This window comes from Dermochelys coriacea, chromosome 10 (genome assembly GCF_009764565.3).
Source record: "Dermochelys coriacea isolate rDerCor1 chromosome 10, rDerCor1.pri.v4, whole genome shotgun sequence".
Taxonomy (NCBI): Eukaryota; Metazoa; Chordata; order Testudines; family Dermochelyidae; genus Dermochelys; species Dermochelys coriacea.
This window is the reverse complement of record NC_050077.1, coordinates 29609728-29630272: the sequence shown is the minus strand read 5'-3', so window position 1 is coordinate 29630272 and position 20545 is coordinate 29609728. Positions and strand designations below refer to the sequence as shown.

The following is a 20545-nucleotide window of genomic DNA, read 5'->3' as shown; positions in this document are numbered from 1 at the left end:
GGGGTATATCCGTGCTGGAGCTAGAAGGTATAATTTCCAGCTTGAGTCGACATACTCATGCTAGCTCTAACTGAACTGCTGCACTAAAAATAGAAATCTAGCCATGGTGACATGAGTGGTGGGACAGGCTAGCCGCCCCCAGTATGGTCCCATCTGAAATGTAGGTACTCAGAGCAGTTAGCTCCTCCCACTGCTACTGTGGCTACACTGCCATCTTTAGCATGCTAGTTTGATCAGAGAGAGTGTAGGTATGTCAACCCAAGCTGGATATTCTACCTTCCAGCTCCAGAGTAGACATACCAACAGTAGTCTTTCTGCTGCTCCATATGTGCATAATGCTGCTACCATTGAAGTGACGGTAAAGCTCCCATTGACTTCAATAGCCTTTTGTCTCACCCCCTATGTCTGGTACAGCCTCACACCTCCTAGCCACCAGACACATTCACTCATTTCCTTCAAATCTATCCCGAAACTCATTTTCCCACAAACGTTTCCTCAATCATGTTGCTTCCACAGGCTCTGACATCTGAAGTTGTATTACACATTTATGTTTTATTTATTCTACTTCACGATTTCAGTGAGAGTAGTTAGATATTGAGCCCCTCCTACGATGTCCTGGGTGCCTTCTACTCCAGTTGATAGTAGGCCCTGATCCAAAGCCCACTGAAGTCATTAGGAGTCGTTCAATAGACTTGAATGGGTTGTGGAACAGGTCCATAATAAACTGTGGCTTCCCAGCAATTGATAGGGTTAGGACTTATTCACTCCTAAACTTTTTCCTAGGGAAGGGCCCTTGTCTTTTGTGTTTTTTATAATACTCTGTGTATATTTATGGTGCAATACAATTGATAAATACCACATTTCAGTACTTGTTGCAAATAACCATATGTGTTTATGTAACTAAATCAAGATACTTTGCACAAAGCGCATGTTTTTTCAAAATACACAAATTCACTAGAGCTATTTGCTATTTATCCACTTCTTAGTTCATTCCTTAAACCCTATGGACCATTATCTTGGAGATATCTAGCACAGTAATATGTACAACATCTACACTAGTCTCCTTAAAAAACAAAAAAACAAAACAAAAAAACCTGGAGAAGCAATTAGGCTTAAGCACATCAGTATTCAACTCACTTGATGAGCGTGAAATGCTGCACTTAAGGGTAGAGGTTCAGTGTTTTATGATGATCTAACAAACAAGATAACATGCCATGCTCCTCGGCTAACCCCCCAAAAAGTTTTTCAGAATCAGGCCCTGTCAGGGTTCCTTCCCTACTCTGAACTCCAGGGTACAGATGTGGGGACCTGCATGAAAGACCCCCCTAAGCTTTTTTCTACCAGCTTAGGTTAAAACTTGCCCAAGGCGCACAGTCTTTGCCCTTGGATTAGGTAAAATGCTGCCACTACCAAGTGATTTAACAATCAGTCAGGGAAAGGACCACTTGGAGTTCCTATTTCCCCAAAATATCCCCCCAAGCCCTTACACTCCCTTTCTGGGGGAGGCTTGAAAATAAACAAGGTTAGCACAGACCAGCCTTGGATTTTTAAGACCCAAAAATCCAATCAGATTCTTAAATCAGAGCTTTATTAGGAGGAGAAAAAAAAGATAAGAGAACAACTCTGTAAGATCAGAATGGAAGATAATCTTAGAGGCAGTCAGATTCAAAACACAGAGAATCCCTCTAGGCAAAACCTTAAGTTACAAAAAGACACAAACAGGAATACACATTTCCTCCAGCAAAGTGAATTTCACAAGCCAAAACAAAGAAAATCTAATGCATTTTCTAGCAAGATTACTTACTCACTTTACAGGAGTTGGAGGGCTTGCATCCTTGATCTGTTCCCAGCAAAGGTATCACATAGACAGACAAAGCCTTCCCCCCCCGCCTCCAGAGTTGAAAGTATCTTGTCCCCTCATTGGTCATTTTGGGTCAGGTATGAGCCAGGTTACCTGAGCTTCTTAACCCTTTACAAGTAAAAGGACTTTGCCTCTGGCCAGGAGGGATTTTATATCACTGTATACAGAAAGGTGGTTACCCTTCTCTTTATATTTATGACAGGCCTGTCTGTTAAGGTCACTTGTTCTCTTATTTTAAGTCTAAAAAATTCAACTCATTTTTTTATAGGAGGCTGAAGCTGCAGTGATGCTGCCTGGTTTATGGTGTGTGTATAGAATAGGAGTTCTGAGCACTGAATTTCAGCAGAATAGTAAAAAAGGGACAAAGAAAACAGTTTAAACTTTTTAAACCATCAGTTTTATTCTCCATTCAGCAATTACTCCTGCTCCAATAAATGACACTGATCACTACAGTGTCAAGCCACATAGATGAGAAGCCCCTCTTGATATATTGTCTTTGAAGTAGAAAAATTAACATTTATTTATTTAAATAATACTCCTGCTAAAATTCTTCCATTTCTGTTCCTATTGTGGGGCAGGTCCAACTAATGAAGAACCTTTTAAAGGTACTTATGGGGAGTGTAATAAATGTGTAGAATTGAGCAGAAGATGGCAGGAAAAGAGAGAATATTCAAAAGCTACCAAAAAGAAAAGGACTACTTGTGGCACCTTAGAGACTAACAAATTTATTTGAGCATAAGCTTCTGTGAGCTACAGCTCACTTCTGCCGTAGCTTACGAAAGCTTATGCTCAAATAAATTTGTTAGTCTCTAAGGTGCCACAAGCACTCCTTTTCCTTTTGCGAATACAGACTAACACGGCTGCTACCCTGAAACCTGTCAAAAGTTACCAGTAAGTTTTGATGCGTCTGTTTTTGGCTTGAGATACCCTAAATGATCTCAGAAAGTGCTTACTATCCACTCTTTGAAAATTAGGCCCCTTTAAGGTGTCTGAATCTAGATACCCAAAATCATTAATCCGTTTTGAAAATCTTGTATTCTATCTTGGTAGAGTATTTATAGGAGGTTCAGCTGGCTTTTAATTCATGCAAACAAATATCTTTAGGCAGAGTCACTGAGCATCTCTTGGGATCATGTCTGAAGACTGTATAATTCAAGTGGAAATTACTATGCTCTGAGTCTTACACATGCTGTTGACGTAGATCACACTGGGAAATTTTAGAAGCCCTAGGCCTGGCATTTTATAATGCTTAGCATTGCACTTTAACTGGTAATGGAATGATTTTATAAATAGGATGTTTCTTAGTACTTCTAGTTCCTAAATAATGAACAGTTGTTTGAAAAACTGATCAATTAAGGCGTGATGATGGTATGATGGTATGAGTTTGGGGAATGCTGTCTGTTAATGGAAACAAGACATTACTATCAAACTGTGGATAACTTTGACTATAATACAGTAATGCTAACTATACAGGGGGCTTGTTCCTCTGTTCTGGATGGTCTGTGCTAAATGCTGGAATGGGGCAGGCTGGGAATCAGCCATCTTACACATTCCACTGTCTTTGCACCTGGCTATTCTGAGGGCATCCAATGTAAATTTAAAGTAGCCTCAGGGTTTTAGAACTTAAACTCATCTGCCTTTAGAAACTGCATACACTGCTGGCATAAAGGCACTGTGGGATAAACGGGAAATCAGCTTGAGGAACTGTAATGAACAGGTGATAACTACATGACAAGGGTCCAATTGTACAAGTGAAATTCTAACCACCTTTCTCACCTTCAGAGATCACATCTTCTGATATTTGCCATTTAATAAAGCTGAGTTCCTTCTGCTTCATACACACAGCACCACCAACCAAGATTTTGGACTCAAAAGCCAAACTGAATTCTTCATGAGTTCCATGAGAGTAGATGTCTCTGCCAACATGGAGGTTGTTAAGATCTGGGTTATTAGCTGGTAAGATAGAAGATAATGTCACTCCCCCTTACAGTCACATTGAGGAGTGGGGAATATCACTTGGGCAGCAAAGAGCTGAAAGGAGGCATGTCCTCATAAATTCTTCACGGCTGCATATGACATTTTAGACCGGGTAATTACTCCTATCCCTCCCACTTCATGTCAAAAAATATTTAATGAAGTGCTGAACACCCTTCTCCCTCTGCCCCCTCCACTCCACCAAATTCCCTGAGACAAATAAAATGCCTAGTCTTTGTTAAACCATCCAATTATACTGGAGATCACACAGGTAGTGTGCTAGGTGCTGTGAAAAGACATAATAAGAAAACAGTCCCTGCTCCAAAGAATTTGAAATATAAATGGACAAGACAGACAAAATAGGGAAAAGTATTATTCCTCGTTTTACAATTAGGAACTGAGGAGTCTAGGTGCTTCTCAAAAGACTCACAGGCCAGGGAAGTCTATTACAGTACCAAGGGTTACCCTAGATCTCCTGAGTCCTACACCATTGTTTCAGACACAAAATCCTCTCCTTCTCTTATTTATTTATTTAAAATCCTTCATGCACATTTCAAATGCCAGTACGGCATGTACTGTTTTTAATAAACATCTAATGTATTGCATCAACTCTGCAGTTTGGAGTGCACATGATTGCATTTGTACAATATAGTCAGCAACTGCTGAATATGTCACGGTAATAGTTTACAGTGATTTCTTCACTTAAAATGGGCTCAACCCCCCCAAAAACTACATATTTTTTAATTCAGCGAAAAGACTGTAGCCCCTGGATTTTATCATTTGCCGCTATTGATTCTCTGAGAGCAATAATTGAATTTTATACATAATATTGTATGTGTGATAACTTTGTTTGTATAAAATAAAACTGTCACTATAATACTAAGCAGCTTTTCCATTTCTGCTGTCTATTTTTATAATCACTTTTATATGGGGAAATAGTTTATAAGTCAGAACTCTGAATGTTTTTACAAATGCCATTTGAATTGACATTTTGGCAGATTTGCCTTTCCTTCTAACTCTATACCCAGTTTAGAATTTTGTCCTAAAATTATTCACTTTCACCAATTTTAGATACAATTTAGTAAAGGTAATCATTACTTTTTTATATGTAAGTCAAGGCACAACAAATATTGGAATGGTTTTTATTTTAAATATGTAGTTACTATGCCCTTGCTGCCATACTATAGTCATGATGGGATTCTGAATACACATGTATGATTGGACTAAAAATATTCCTAGGCAATAAACCTACAAATAGGTCAGCATTCATATTTTTGTGTAGATTTCCTTTCTAGCTTGTATTTTAATTTCATCTCTCAGTTCTGTTAACAACACTCCATTACATTTCTAAAATATAACGTGCACGGAATGCACTCATTTAAGGGAATCTCTGCTGTATAAGATTTCATGCTAATCTAAGATGTAAAAAGCTGTCAGAAACGCAGAAGTCATTGATTGACTGACTGGTAAATTCTCCTGTATTGGGTATGTTTTTTGTGTGTGGCAAGGGGCAAATAGACTCTTTGGAGTTATCTCAGTTAACCTGCATAAATTGAGGAGAGAAGTTGCATGGGACATTTCTGTCTGGGACCGTGTTTTTCAGCAACCACTTCTGCTTGGTCTCTTGTTACCAACACTCATGCACATCTGTCTGTATGGACTGATTGAAGGCTACTCAAATCTTTGCCTTGGGTCATACAATTCAATGGAACATGAGTTCAGTTGTCGAACAGAACCCTGAAAGCTAAGTGTTATCACTTCAGCCAGTCCTTTCTCTGTGATACATCATAGTTACTACAGAGCTGTTTCTTCTTACTGTATCCTTGTAGCATCAACTGCTCACTGTCTTTCTTTCAACATATTGATGTTGCATATGGTGTATCTAATACCAAGTGCAACCTCAGTTATCCAAATGTCACATTCTGAAGCTCAGTTATCTGAATAGAATCATTTTTTCCATACCATCTTTCAGATTACAGATCATACAGAAAAGGTGATACCCAGAAGAAAGTGGCCAGCTATCTTAGCAGTAGGAATAGATGGACTGGGAAGAAGCTGTGCAGGGATCTGAGGTGATTGTGCATGTACAGGCTTATGCATCCAAGGACTTAGGCTCATAGTATCTTGAAGGGAAAAGGGCAGAGAGCTTCAGCTTTCCTCCTCTTAACTCTGTCAATTTGCCTCAGGTTTCTCTTGCTGGAGCCAGTGCACCTTGGACAAGTTGACTGGCTTTAGCACTGACACCACTGACTATCCGTACCCTTGATTATCCAAAGGTTTCAGCGGTCCCCAGAAACCATCGGATAACCTAAGTTGTGCTGTGAAAAGCCCTTTCCTGGTCTGTTACAGGTGTAAGTGATGAAGACTTGAAGTATTTGACCTTGTGCCCTGGAGAACATACTGGGACTGCATTTATTTAGGTCCCCTCTAATGTAAAACTTCATAACAATGTGCAGATTTACAATAAATAAATAAAAATACTGTTTCTGGTCTCTTCACCAGGCACATCTCAGAGATGCAAAGTCAATCCATGTTGCAATTTACTGTTGGATATGTCCCATTTTATAAACTCGGGTTTTGCTGTGTAATGACAGAGGGGTTGCCAAAACCAGACCTCTAACATCCGTATGAGCCTCCAGGTCAAAGAGCCAGGGTGCTTGAAACATTCCTCTCTTTACCAATGTTTAAATGTGGGACATAGCCCACAGAAAAAAATCAACTTATTTCTCTGCCTCTTCTACCAATTAGAGTAGATTTTGCAGGTGTTACATGTATGTTCCAACAGTGCACTGATTCAAAGCAACTTTGAAACTTCCAGAGTGTTCTGCTACAGCAGATGGACTAGTTGTAAAGCCATTTAAAAGGATAGGGGACTAATTTCTCAACTTACATGACATTTTTAGTCATCTCACTGTCATGGATCCCTGATGGAAGCTCCTGTGTACACAGTTAATGAGATAAAATCTGGGTTCCATGGGAAATAAGTCTAGAAGGAAGGCTATCCCTGGTAAGGAGGAATATTCTCCTGAATCTATATTAGCCGATCAGTCAAGCTGTAGATGTTCAGAGATTCCCCGTCAAAACTGTGGAAATCCATCTTTTATCAGAACAGAGCCTAAACAGGACTAAAACGGTTTAAACTCGGCAAACTGACAGCACTATCCTGCTCTTTCCACTGCCTAAATGGGGTTTAAAATAAAGCATGTTTATTTTTGTATGGGAAACTAAAATGCATCTTGAGTCAGAAGGCCCTTCTATATTGACCCACTGTCATCAGACATTTCGATGGGCTGGCTTCAAGAGGTCCTATTTTGGATGGTTGGATTGTCAAAACTGAATGGGATCTCACCCGGGAGAGACTCTTTTAAGACTTTGTAGTAGTCACTGTACTTTTGAACAGCCTGGAAAGTTGGTCAGTAAAGCCCAGAGCTTTGGATGAGCACTGTCTCTATCTACTGTACTTGCGTAGTCCCTACTACCTGAGCACCTCATAATCTTTAATGGATTTGTCCTCACAACACAAGATGTATGAGGTAAAGAAGTACCACCTATCCCCAGTTTACAGATGGGGACCTGAGGCACAGAGAGGCTAAATGATTTGTCCATGTCACACAAGAAGTCTGTGGCAAATCTTATTATTAGAGCTGGTCAAAAATTTATCATTTACATTTCTTCTGATTAAAAATTGTCCTTTTTTGTAAAAAAAAAAATGAACATTTTGAATGGAATAATGACTCGAAATATTTGTTTTTCAAAATTGAAAAAACCAAGCATATTTTTTTTTTCATGTGGGGTTTCCCCCACTTATTGTGGCAAGAAGGGAAACAGTGAGTTGGAGGGGGGAGAAGAGAGAGGAGGAAGAAATAAAAATTGAAAACTTAAAAAAAAAACCCATCTAAAAATTGGAAAATTTCAAAACTTTTCACAAAACACGTTACCGTTTTCCAACCAGCTCTAATTATTTCATGCCTTCATCACCTCTCGTCTGATGTATAGCAAGGCAATATATCTAGCTATGATTTCTTCAGCTCTTAGGAAATTCCAATTGGCTGAAGCATATCTCCTCTGCAATGCTGGCTTCTGTGAACACGTCAGACCTATCCTCTGATCACTACATTGGCTCTCCATAGAATATTACATCAAGTTGCAGTTCTTGGTGCTTATCTTCAAAGTACTCAATGGCCGTGGAGAAGAGCAGGGTATCTAAAAAGATTGAGTATAGCTCAGGGATGAAGAAGGTGGCGGATAATTTTACTCCCCTGGCAAATGGAACTCTACAAATTAGTAAAGCTCCTTTATGCAGGAGGAAGAACTTCCTCAACATACAGCCCAAGACTGTTGAATGAGCCCCACCCCTTCCTCCAGGAGCTATGGACCATCATGAACTTCCCCACACTCGTCTTTACGTGCAAGGTGTACGTCTTTGACCGTTGCCTTGTCTAATGTAAATATATAGCTGTGTATGTGTATTCCCTCTCTCTCACTCACACGTATGTATATTGCTCCCCCCCAAAAAAAACCTAACAACACCCACAAAACAAAAGACTTCCCTGTACATATTTCTCCTTCTGGAGAAAGGGTGAAAGAACAAACGTGAGAGATGTTAGTCATGTTGCTTAATGCATGATTGGAAGGCATTCAGTTACTACAGTAATGAGCATGGTATAAGAACCCAAATAGAATACAATTAATATATTTGACAGTGCCAGGCAAATATTTTTACATACTTCACAGTGCTTTTTTAGTGTGATTATAAGGCAAAAGGGAAATCTAAGATACAGCTTGATTTTTTCCTTCTCAGTAAGGCTCCTTATTTATATCATTCTGGTAGCCTAAAGGGGCCTTACAGCAGACTAAATGTCAATTGCATCCACTTTACACTGGTTTAAAGGACCACTAAGGAGGCACTAAGCAAATGAGAATCAGGTCTGCAAGTTTTAAATATATTTCTTGACAAAAAATGTTAATTAGGAGAGTTGTGGGTGTAAACAAAAACCTTAAAATGATGTTGTTGTAAAATGAGGAATTTCTGAGTGCAATATTTAGAATTAAATACAGGTAAGAAAGTATGGAAATACAGGTTGAAGGATTCCCGGGTAGCTTTAATTCTGCCTTAGTCCCAGTTATGTTGTGCTTCTCTCCACGTCTAAGACCAATATCTCAGCTTGCTGGCAGTTCAGACGTGAGCATTGTTGGCTAGAGATGACAAACTCTGTTCCATATGCTGTCTCATGTGCCAGTGCCCACAGATGTGACAATATCCACAAGCTGTGCATACTAAAGCTGTGTAGTGAGAGGGGAATAAGGGCCTAATCAAATTAAAAGCTCTGTGTCTGAATGTGAAATGTATGTCAGTCAAATACAGAGGCCTTTATGAGATTAGTTCAGACACTGTCGGGATGGTTATTCATTTTAACTTGTTAATGTTAAACTCCTATGAGTTTGAAAACTCTTCTATGCATTCTGCTCTGCCACTGTTACCCATGAGCTTTGATTATAACTCCGTCTGGAGAAAGCCCATTTCTGTGTTCAGACACCTGGGAGCCCCATAGTCAATTGCTATTCAGCTTGGCGGACCTGAGGACTTCATGCTGAGACTGCACCCAATGTCTAATGCCCTTTCCTTATGGTTGCCAAAGTTATTTTTTAAAAAACCCAAGTAATTCCCTGCTCCAGAACTGTGATGAGAAACCCAAAGGAGGTTTAAGGAGGTAACAGCTAATGTGTTGTTCTGGCTAGAGCCCTTAGATTAGGGGTCTCAAATGGGGGGACTCAGGAGGGTCACAAGGTTATTACGTGAGCTGTCAGTCTCCATCCTGCTTTGCATCCAACATTTATAATATATATAATAAATATATTTAAAAGTATTTTAATTTATAAAGGGGGGTCTCACTCAGAGGTTAGCTACGTGAAAGGGATCACCAGTACAAAGGTTTGGGAACCACAGCCGTAGATGGTGAAGAGAAGCTAGTAAAGCAGTCAGGAAATTCAGCATGTCTGAGATGCTGTAAATTATTTGGGCTGTGCAATGGCCAGGAGGGACTGCCAAGTGTCTGATCTCACATTCACCCCCCATGACCATTATATAAACCTCCATTAGCTGCCTTCTTCACTCCTTCCCCTTTGTAGGCAGATGTTGTCCTCTTTCTTCCTACCCACTCTTGCCCTCTTCTCTATCTCTAACAGACTGTCTTCTCCCCCTCCCTCCCTCACTAACTACTTTCTTTTTGTCTTTTCTGGCTACCTATTTGTTCTTCAGTTCTTTCTGGCTGCTGCTCTTTCCCCCTATTCCCTTCCCTGCTTCACTGTCTCTTCATTGGATTTCTCTCTGCTCCTTCCCTTGCCTAGTTAGCTGCCTGTAGACTACAAGTTGCCTCTTTCTGTCTTTCTTGGCAGCCCTGATTCTTCTTTCACTTGTTCATTCCCCAATTCTCCCCTCTGTCTTTGCTAGTAACCTCCCCATCTGCTCACTTCCATCTTAAGCTCTGCCTGAAATGTTGGTTGCTCTAGATCCAATCTCCGCAGCTCTTCAGATGACCAGGTTTCAGTTTCTCTCTTCTGGCTCTGAGTCTGTTGCATCAGAGACTGGAACTCTGGAGCTGTCTCTACCTTCATATGAACAAATGATGCACTATCTGAAATTGGCCTTATGCTTTCAGATTAAATCACATTTAATTGAAATAAAGCAATTGCTGGAAATCTCATTGCTCTTGAAACTGGTCTGTACAGAGCACTAGAAACCAGACTGTAGGCAGTAATGCAGCACTGGACAGGTGAAGGGAAGTAGATGGCCTATATGATTAGATCTTTTTGTTTATTTTTTTTTTATGGATCCTGTCACAAGACTGCAAGTGACACACACAGATGGGATGACAACAAAGTGCATCAGAGGTGTGTGTGTAGAACTGTCTTTGAGTAAGGATCTTTGCTAATGGTTCTGACAGTGTATTATTGCCCTGTGATCTCTTCAGGAAACACAAGTGCAATAGGCAGATTCCCTGCTCTCTTGTTTACCAGTTGGAAATGAATTTGAATGGGAGGAAACTGTGTCTCTAACAGAAGCCTTTCTGGGACATCTATTAGCTTCATTTACTGTAGTTTCCATTGCTGCTGTTTCTGGATGTCTGAGCAGACTAGCTGAACTTCTGCTTCTGCAACTGCCTAACTTTCAGCATCTGTTGACTTCAGTGGTACTACTTTAGATGTTTAAAGATGAGTATGTGCTTAATTACCTTCAAGAAGTGCGACTTGTATCAGATATGGAGTAGATATTTCGAAGAGCACTGATACCTTGAAAACACACTCATTTTCTTTGAAGTGTAATTATAGTCTAAAAAGTATCTTCTGACCCTTGCATCTGCTCCCTGTGTTTTCTGAGTCATATCTGCCCTCTTTAAGTGAGCTATCAGTAAGCATGTGAAAATAGCTATTGTGTCAACTCTTGAGTAAAACTGGGAAAATAGTGCAAAATCCTTTCTGCAAATATAGAGACACGCTTTTAAATAATTAGCTTTTGCAATTCTCTTGTTTTTCTCACTTTGCAAATGTTTACGTAATATAGTTTAGTGCACAAATGTTTGGAGAGGTATTTGGTAAACTTTACATTTGCATATATGTGTATTAGCGTTGGAGTTATTCTCACACTCATGATATCAGGGGATAGATATTCTACCATACTTTGACCTACTCCATAGCTATTGAAAAACAAAGGGGAAATTTTTGCAAATATTTGGTTGAAAAGGTTTCCCCCTTTTGTCAAAATTTTGAAAAATTTCAGCCCACTCTATAAACTATTTAGGGTATGTCTACACTGCACACTAAGCCCGAGTCTGTGCAGCCTGGGTTTGGGGACTCTGTTTACAAGCCTTTGCTTGAGCATCCACACGGTATTATTAACTTGGGTTTACAAGGGGTGACCTTGGTTCTCACTGCTGTGCTAACACATCCATACTGCACTACACAGACCTTCTGACTCAAGCTGCGGCTTGAGTTGCATCAACACTACAAATGACAGGTCTTGGATGCAACTCACAGCAGAAACTGGGCTCTGACTCACCTGCCTAGCAGTGTCCTGGGACTGAGTCAAACTGATTGATTTATGTGTGGATGGAAGGAGGTTTGGGGTCAAAACCCAGGCTTAAGTTTTGTCTACACTGCAGTGTAAGACCAGTGTTAGTAGAACTTGAGTTAGCAGATCCTGGGTTTGTTAACCTAGGGCTTGACTGTCTATACTCATTTGTAACCCCTGTTAGGAATTATTGAATCCTGAGTCCTACCCTGGGGCTTCAGTCTCTACACTGCAGTATGCGGGCCAGAGTCCAACCCCCTATGTCCCAGACTTCCTAGCGCTCTCCCAAAATGTGGCCGCTCTAGCCCGTTGTTCATGGTGCCGTGTAGAAAAAATTGACTGCCCAGAGGATAAAGAAAGTCATCCCTTGGAACACTTTTGATAGACTCCAAGATCACGAGTCTAGTGGAGTTGCATCTACACTGCAAAGTCATAAGGGCTTGACTCAGGTGTGGACTCTCCACCCCCATGAGATCCTGGGACCCTGGATCTGAGCATGGGCATAGCGCAATTTGTATGTAGATGGAAGGGAAGTTAGGCTCGAGCCCGAGTTTGAACTCTGGGCTTATGTTGCAGTGTAAACATACCCATAGGATACAATGTTCCTGTTCTTACCATACCTGGCTATAGTATTGACTATGGCAGTAGCTTTCTGTGTTTGGAAATACTCAGAAGGTCCAGAACTTGGATCTGGCTTAAATAAGAATTCACAGTTTTACATGCTTCCCTGAACCCCTTGTGAGTCTGCAAGATTGAGCTGAAAAACTGACATGAACAAGGTTTCTGATGTGTCTCCTTTCTAATAAGGCCCTGATTACCACAAGCACAGCGTTATGGTGTTCCATCACTTCCTCTTCCAGTCTAGCCTGGATGAGATATTGAGAGTAACGGGAAAATGAAAACTAGTGAATAAAAAATGTTAGGCAGACTTTCTTAGACTCTCAGGAATGGTTAAGTTCAACACCTTTAATACCATAGTTGTTTTTATCTAAACCTGATCAATGAACCCTGACTCTGTCAGAGGCTTCAAAAGTAGAGAAAATCAGTCTCTTAGGTGTGTCTTGCATTGGGCAACTTTCTGTTATGATTCATCTGAGAATACTTATACTGCTCTATGGGAAGTCTGGCTCTGTTGTCTGGTCCCAGGCTGTCTCTTTCTGGTCTGAGAAACAAAGTGTGTCGCTCAAATTTTAGCTGTTTTGCTGCATTAGGGAATGTTGTTGTGCCCCCAAAGGTCCTGTTAACCATGTCCAGCCTGAAAAAAAGATAATGATCATGACATAGAGAGGAGTGGAGTTCAGAGCAGTAATAAATAGAGAGATTCTGCAGCCTGTTGGAGCACTAGAGGACCAAAGGGTCCTTAAAAGATCACATACCATAAGAAAAAAATTAAATACAATCCATCACCTCCATCCATTGTAAAAGCAGTGTATAAGGGCTATACTCCTTCACACTGTGGTCCACGGACTGACAGCATTGCTGAGATGAAAATCATAGTCACTAGGACTGTTGGGTGGGGACTAGGTTTAGGACATAGACTATATTAGCCTTTGGGGATGTAGAGTTTTTACTTTTAGTTAAGTGATTGCCAGTTAAATAAAGGTAGAAAACAAGTTTGTAAATAGTCTGGATGCTTCCTAACAGAAACAGATGCCAGGTTTTTTTTGTCCTACAAAAATAAAAATAAAATATTTTAAAGGAGCCTGATCCTGTTCTTGAATATATATCAGGCTCCCACTTGTATCGATGAGAGACCTGCCTATATGTTATATGGCAGAATGCAGCCCTGTAGATCTGGGGAGAGACCTGACATTTTTAGTTGATATTTTGTGTAATCAGAACATCTAAAATTTCCATTGATTAAATAACTCCAATACGTTGGGGAGGGGAAAACCTTCTGCCTTTGGGGCTGGATTCCCCCATATGGCCCAGCTGCCTTGTGGTGCTCTGGCTGTAAAACTGGCTTAATTAGGCAATTTAGCTGGGTTTGTTGTGTAGAGCAATCGGTGTGTACCACTGAATCCAGGCCTCTGATTTTGTAGCTGCTCTAGGTTCTTCAGAAGCAGTTAATTAACTAAAAGATTCACAATAAGTGTTTCCCTGTTCAAACCAGGATGGCCACAGAAGAGTTAGCTACAACTTGATTTGGAATATTCAGCACCCACATAAAACGAACTTTTAGAGACATTAAAGTTTTATAGGGTTCATAGCCAATTCCATTGCAGTGTCTACCTGCACAGACTAATGAAGTCTGTGTTCATGTCAAATTGCAATATACATAAGTTAATTCATTTACAGAATTAGAGAGTAGCTATAAATGGATTTCTGGGTCCCAGCTGAGAGACTCCATCAACAACAGGGGTGATTAGCTCATGTGATGACTGTTAGTTATAAGACCCTTGATACCTGATTAACCCATCTTGTCGTGCTGAAGTCATATTCTGTGGCTCTTGCTCCTATGCTACTGTACCTGGTCTTTGTGCAGATCTTTGGTGGCTACTGTAGATGGCAGCAGAAGCTAAATAAAATACAAAGATCTTGCAACAAATATTTAATTAAACCATTGTTTGGTGTTGCCCTCAGTCTTTTTTTATCCCTTCGTCTCTGCAGGCTGTTCCAGAGGGTTGAGGCGATTATAGGTGGCAGAAGCCAAATTAAATAAATTATATATTGAGCTAAGGTTTCACTGGGTGACAGTTGGTTTTTTGTCTGGAGGGATTGTGGCTGTGCTGGCTCTGAGCGTGTCTGTGTCAGCCGGGTGCCAGAAGCCAGTCTGCAGGCTTCTCAGTGTTTCTTTGAATTTCTCCTGCCTGCTTCCGTACCTATCACTGTGTCGGAGAAAGGCCAGCAGCAATGCTGACAAATTATTTATAATGTTCTGTCTCTGCGAGTGAATTATTTTCCTCTCTCTCTGTGTTACGGCTGTTAGCCACTATGGGAGAAGGCAAACAACTATAATACAAGATAAAAATTGGGCAGAGTCATCCTTCTCCCCTTTCATTCGCCTCTTAATGAGCAGTATGAGCAGTGTGACTGGCATGTGCTGGTGCTTCACCCTGTGTTTTAAATCTCACCCTGAAGGATTCTCTCTGTAAAGTGGGAAGCTATTGGCATGACTAATGACCAAATACTCAGAACAGCTCTTGTATGCTTCAGAACGCACAGTCCCTAAACTCACAACACCTGGATTTCTTTGATAAAGTGAAAAGCTTTCATACTTCTTCATGGCAGCAGTTTGTTTATATTCGGCAATAGCAGAGCTGCTAAAGTCCTATTGATCTTATATAGTTTTCATCTGAATAAGAATTTTGTTCATTTTCAATACATTTAATTGTTAAGGGTTTTTGTTAAGTATCTGACCAGCTTTAATTGATAAGGGAAGACACTAGTCTGACCCTCTTCCCCGGGGCTGCAGCCTACATCATTTCTGACTCACTAGTCTTCACTTGGCTCTCTCCAGAGAGGAGACTGCCTGGATTCATTTCCCTTGGGAATTTTGTTCCAATATCCAAGGGTTCTAATACTTAAGACAAGGGGTAAAATTTTCCAGAGCACCTAGGTCACTAAGAAATTTAAATCCTTTTTGGACTCCTAAGTGACTTAGGTGATTTGGAAAATTTTACCTAGCGATCCTTTCTTTGTTAAACTCATTATTTCTTGTCCTATCACCTAAAGATAACCATCCTGTCCTTCGCTGGTACTTGTTCTTTGGAAGCAGCATCTGTTTTTGCAGTGGCCATGTCCTCATCATGAGTCCAGTGTGTATGAAAGGATTCCTGAATATTGGAGTCTCCCATTCTTTGTTATTTAACATTTTATACTACTGCAGTATCTAGAGATCCCATTGTTCTAGGCACCCTATAAAATATGAGTAAGTGAGAGTCCCTGTCCCTGTCCCTGTCCCCTGTTGCTTTTTGTTGCCCTTTATCTGTTTTTCTAGTTTTTCATTATCTGGCTTACACTGTGGGGACCAGTACTGTGGGGACTGTGTGGTACCAGGGCTATATAGCGAGTGCTCTTTCTTAGGTATGGAGATGATAGGTCAAGAAAACTAGATGGATTAGTAATGGCTGTGACTCAGAGAGGTGAGGATGTGGTTTTTAACCTAAGTAAATGTACACATTCAGAATGACAAAAGTGAGGGTAATGAAAGGTTTCCAAAATAGACCGCAACAGGGCCAAAGACAGAGGAATGCTTTTAATAAGCATCAGTAAAAGCTATATGAATTCCACAATGAGAGAGCCTAAAATCACAGGTCAGCCACAATTAGAGAAATGAGTACCATTTGCTCAGCTTCTGATGATAGAACACATTAGGTCGAAAGGAGATGAGTTATAATTATCTTGACCTTCTTTAGTATCTTCTACTACAGCATTTTATGACTCCTAGAGACAAGGCTGGTTCTCTGTTTTTTGCCGCCCCAAGATCGCACTGCCCAAGTAAAAAAAAAAAATGCCGCCCCTGGAATTGTGCCACCCCAAGCACGTGCTTGCTTTGCTAGTGCCTAGAGCTGGTCCTGCCTAGAGAGTTAAGCTTCACACCATCTCCAGTGAGAAATAATTTTAGATATGGAAACATAAAGGCAGAGAGAAATTCAGAGACTTGCCCAAGATAAAGCAAGGAACAGAACCCAGATCCTGACTCTTGGCACTGTTCCTTAGTAGGGTTGCCAACCCTCCCTGGATTGGCCGGGGGAATAAACCGGCTGTAAATAAACCACCCCCTTGAGTGACATAAATTACACTGACATAAGCACTCGTGCACAGCGCAACGTTAGCGGGACAGCTTCTCCCACCAACGTAGCTTCTGCCACTTGTAGAGGTGGGGTTTTTTTATGCCAACAGGAGAGAGTTCTCCTGTCAGCATAGCGTCTTCACCACATGTGCTGCAGTGGTACAGCTGTATTGGTACAGTTGTGCCGCTGCAGCGCTGTACATATAAGAACATAAGAATGGCCCAACTGGGTCAGACCAAAGGTCCATCTAGCCCAGTATCCTGTCTTCTGACAGTGGCCAATGCCAGGTGCCCCAGAAGGAATGAACAGAACAGGTAACCATCAAGTGATCCATCCCCTGTCGCTCATTCCAAGCTTCTGGCAAACAGAGGCTAAGGACAGCATTCCTGCACATCCTGGCTAATAGCCACTTATGGACCTATCCTCCATGAACTTATCTAGTTCTTTTTTGAACTCTGTTATGGTTTTGACCTTCACAACATCCTCTGGCAAGGAGTTCCACAGGTTGACTGTGCGTTGTGTGAAGAAATACTTTTTATTTGTTTGAAACCTGCTGCCTATTAATTTCATTTGGTGAGCCCTAGTTCTTGTGTTATGAGAAGTAGTAAACAACACTTCCTTATCTACTTTCTCTACACCAGTCATGATTTTATAGACCTCAATTATATTTCCCCTTAGCCATCTCTTTTCCAAGCTGAAAAGTCCCAGTCTTATTAATCTCTCCTCTTACAGAAGCTATTCCATATCCCTAATCTTTTTTGTTGCCCTTTTCTGAACCTTTTGCGATTCCAATATATCTTTTTTGTGATGGGGTGACCACATTTGTACACAGTATTCAAGATGTGGGCGTACCATGGATTTATATAGAGGCAACATGATATTTTCTGTCCTATTATCTATCCCTTTCTTAACTATTCCAAGCATTCTGTTCGCTTGTTTGACGGCCGCTGCACATTGAGTGGATGTTTTCAGAGAACTATCCACAATGACTCCAAGATCTCTTTCTTGAGTGGTAACAGCTAATTTAGACCCCATCATTTTATACGTATAGTTTGGATTAATCTTTACAACGTGCACTACTTTGCATTTATCAGTATATCTGCCATTTTGTTGCCCAGTCACCCAGTTTTGAGAGATCCTTTTGTAGCTCTTCGCAGTCTGCCTGGGTCATAACTATCTTGAGTAATTTTGTATCATCTGAAAATTTTGCCACCTCACTGTTTACCCCTTTTTCCAGATCATTTATGAATATGTTGAATAGGGCTGGTCCCAGAACAGACCCCTGGGGGGCACCATTATTTACTTCTCTCCATTCTGAAAAGTGACCATTTATTCCTACCCTTTCTTTCCTATCTTTTAACCAGTTACCAATCCATGAGAGCACCTTCCTGCTTATTCCCTGGCAGCTTACTTTGCATAAGAGCCTTTGGTGAGGGATCTTGTCAAAGGCTTTTTGAAAATCTAAGTACACAATATCCACTGGATCCCCTTGGTCCACATGCTTGTTGAACCCCTCAAAGAATTCTTGTAGAGTGGTGAGGCATGACTTCCCTTTCCTAAAACCATGTTGACTTTGTCAACAAATTATGTTCATCTATATGTCTGACAGTATTGTTCTTTATTATAGTTTCAATCAGTTTGCCCGGTACTGAAGTCAGGCTTACAGGCCTGTAAGGATCACCTCTGGAGCCCTTTTTAAAAATTAGCGTCATATTAGCTATACTCCAGTCATCTGGTACAGAAGCTGATTTAAATGATAGGTTACAGACTACAGTTAGTAGTTCTGCAGTTTCACATATGAGTTCCTTCATCAGTCTTGGGTGAATACCATCTCGTCCTGATGACTTATTGATGTTTAATTTATCAATTTGTTCCAAACCTCCTCTAATGATACCGTGATAGCAATTGTCTTAAGTCTTTCCTCTGTCTTAACCATTTTCCCATTATCCTCCACTTGCTGCTCTCAAGAGCCCATGCTGAATGCCTCAGTTTCCTTCCCTTCTTCTCCTAAAATGAGAAACCATCTCTGTTAACAAGCTAATACTTAAACAATAAATCATTCCTAAGACAGAACATGGGTTCTATTTAGCAAGATAATATCCTACCATTTGAAGCTTATCAATCATCAGGGTTCTCCTTCTGTTAGTTCTCCAGGAAATAGCCTTCGATATGCTTTGGCATGTATTCTCCAGCAGAAGGGAAACACTAAGGCATCAGATGAAAGGGAAAAATAGATAACTGGGGGAACTTGCTATGTTCACGATATGCATCACTGATACCTAGAAATAGGGCCAGTTGCCAACATCAACAGATGGAATGAGGGAAGCCTCTTGGAGGTGGCAGCAGCATGAAGGAAAGAGCAATGAAGGGAAAGGAGCATACAGTAAATATTACATTTTAAAAGCCCTTTGATTTTAAATGTACTATTTGCATTTTTCCATCCATCGCCATGGTTTAGGGAAAAATGTTCATATCCTTGTCCCCTTTTCTCATGTTCAGTGTTTTAGCTGCTCTTCTACAATATGCAAGTCATTATTTTTTTAACACAGATTCTGTGAAGAATCTGCATTTGTGGAACATAGCTTTGCTATTTGTTATAATTGGTGATTATTATATAGTATGTAAATTGTCCACAGTTCAACCCACAGTTGTGCTAGATACTTTTCACTCAGTAATCTGGCAGATTCTTGCCTCAAAGAGTTTACAATCTAATGTCCTATAATGGGATCTGAATGGGCATTTAGGGAGTTTCCCTTCATGACTCTGAGGGCAGAATGAGGGCATAAATTGACATCACAGACAAAGAAGTAAGGGAAAGGATGCAATACCAGCTCCATGCTTCTTTTTTATTTTCTCTCATTATTCCCTGATACCTCTTTTTAGGGAAAATAAAATGGCCTGTGTCCACATGTTGTTCCCCCCCCCCCCAGCCCACACCTTACCTATTTACTGTTCTGTTCCTATTGTAACTCCAGCCTATTTTTTGTTTAATTTATACCCCTGGCATATTAGTCTTGCATGACTATTTATTCTTCATATGTTGTTGCATTGTATTTCTTTGTGAATTTTTTTCTCCCTTTTCTGCTCACGATCTTGTAGGCTCCAATCCAACAAGATATTTAAGCCTGTATCCAACTTGAAGCATATTAGTACTCTCATTGTAGTCTTAGGCTCAGGCTTAATTATCTGTCTGAATCAGGGCCTTAATTACTCCCATTCGACTTGATTTCTCAGGCCGGGTCCATACTACAGACTTACATGTGTATAACTGTGTTGCTCAGGGATGTGAGTAGTCAATGCTGGGTCGACAGGAGAGCTTCTCCCATTGACATAGCTACAGCCTCTTGCAGAGACGGAAGCTTTCCTATCGACATAGTAGTGTCTAAACTAAAATGCTACAGCGGTGCAGCTGCCTCTCTGCAGCTTTTTAAGTGTAAACCTGACCTCAGTCTCTTTCTCTGTCTACCATCCTCCCTTAGTTTCTGTGATGCTTCCCAGGGGTACTCAGGTTGTTTGATACTTCGCTACCGCCTGCCCCTAGCATGAGGAAACCTTTTCTTTACCTGCTGGACGTCAGCTCCCCAACTCCACAGAGCTTTGACAAAAACAAGCACTCTCCTATAGGCCTACACAGGCCCTGCTGTCTCTTTACAGGTTAGCAATAGGCACACTCCAACCCCACACTCTCTGAGCATCTCCCTAGAGTGTCCGGAATTGCTGCTTCCAAAGAATCGGGACACCCCTGCTTACAAGTTTCACTTCAGATCACCACCTTATTTGACACACAGAGGTTAGCTATGTTTATAGCAGGAGAACAAGTCAAAGTTAATTTAAACAAAATATAGAGGTTCAAGTGATAGCAAGTAGAAGTATTGGAAACAAATGGTTACATACAAAATAAAACTA

At 40.7% G+C, this 20545-nt stretch overlaps 1 protein-coding gene across 13 annotated transcripts in view; it reads left to right on the top strand.

Annotated features, from left to right (window-relative positions):
* The window catches only part of RBFOX1 (RNA binding fox-1 homolog 1), a 2470149-nt gene that overhangs the window by 317496 nt on the left and 2132108 nt on the right, over positions 1 to 20545 (top strand). The window lies entirely within an intron of this gene.